We start from the raw sequence: 1,739 nt of genomic DNA on the forward strand, positions 1-1,739 counted from the left end.
TATAAAGGGTAAACCCTAGCCACATTTTTAGGTTGTTGCAGTTGTTGTTTGTGTTGTGTATGTGAATCTCTGGTGAGATCCAGAGGTGTTTGCCTTTACATATACTTAGGGTTGTTAAGAATCAAGATTATGTCAAGAGCTTGATGATCGATTCAGTTGATGCATTGAGAGCTTAAAGATATACAAGCGGGAGTGCTTGTACTTGCTGTGAATCCAAGAAAGAAGTAGTCCGTGGACTCAAAGCTATCATGTAGTCGTGGTAGTAAGTTTCCTACTCAAGGTAGCAATAGGATATTAGTGGCCTAAGTCGCTATTGTGTAAACTTCAATTCTTTCATAGTGGATCTGTTTTATCTTGAGGATAGCTAGGTTAATTCCTCCCCAGGTTTTTTACCGATTTGGTTTTCCTAGGTTATCATATCATTGTGTTATTTATTTTCCGCACTTTACAATGATATGATATATTTGTGTTAACCTAGATCTAATAATTTGACTAAGTAATCCCTTGGCTAAATAACTAGGTTAATCTGGTTGTGTTTTAAGGGATTTAAAAACATATAATATGCATAGGTACAAGCCGTGTACGTAAGCTGATACCAGCGTACACATGAACATAAACAGAGAAATGTTCTTCAACATTTTCAGACATATTTCAATCAAAAATCATCCTAAACATGTTCCTACCCCTCCTAAATGCATCCCACAGTAAAACCTAGGCATTTACATGCCCAAAAATAGATTAAAATGGAAGATCAAAGAAAAACTCAAAAATGAGAAAAGTTTGAAAAACTTATCAATCCAGTCCTTGCACTCTCCGAGAGATGATCATGTGGCCTATGGGTTAGTGGAAGGGACTTATGCAGCCTTACAGTCCCATTCTTGTGGGTGAGATTGAACACATCGGCAAAAATTATGTAGGAACTTTTCTTGGACTTGGGTGCCATGGAGATGAGAGAGTTTGAGAGAGAAATAGAGTTTTGGATGAAAGAATTTGAGAGGAAAAGATCAGTTTGTGAGGAAATGAGAGAGATGTAGTGAGTATTTGTAGAGAGAAAAAATGGAAGTTGGAGAGTTAGAGAGAATGTGAAGAGATGAGGAAGATGAAGAGAAATAAGAGGAAAAAGAAACGGTTAGTAACCATTGGAAAAAAATTGAAGAGGCGGAAAGGTCTGATGGCTAAACTACATATAGTTTAGGCCTCTCTACTAAATTGCATGTAGTTTAATAAAAAATAAATTCCAAATATCCCTAGTGGGCTCCCAGAAGGTAGGAGGTGCAAAAGAAAATTCAGGAATGCATCCCAAAATGACAGAAATACCCTCAGTTTGGTAAAAGACACAAAAACTCTCAAAACACTCCCTAGTGGATTAAGAGCATCAAGAACATTCCTTGGTAGAATAGAAATCCCTAAAGGAACTCCCCCATGAGTTAAGATCATCAACCAAATCCCCAATAAAGTACAGTATCATGGAAGGACTCCCCCACGAGTCTAAGGCACAAGAACAACCCCTTTGAAAGTTGTGAAGAAATTTCCCCATGGAGTTGATAAAACCCCTTCGTGAGTGGAATCAACACAAGTTCCCTAATGAGTCATGAAAGAGAAGAAGAAAATTTTCTCCAGTGGACTACACACCAGCAAAGACTTCCTCGTAGGTCAAAATCACCACCAAAACTCCCCAGTGAGTTATATTTTCCCTAGTAGACTACACACCGTCAAAGACTTCCTCATAGGTTGAAATT

The sequence above is a fragment of the Quercus suber genome, unplaced genomic scaffold (assembly GCF_002906115.3).
Source record: "Quercus suber isolate HL8 unplaced genomic scaffold, Cork oak 2.0 scaffold_513, whole genome shotgun sequence".
NCBI lineage: Eukaryota > Viridiplantae > Streptophyta > Magnoliopsida > Fagales > Fagaceae > Quercus > Quercus suber.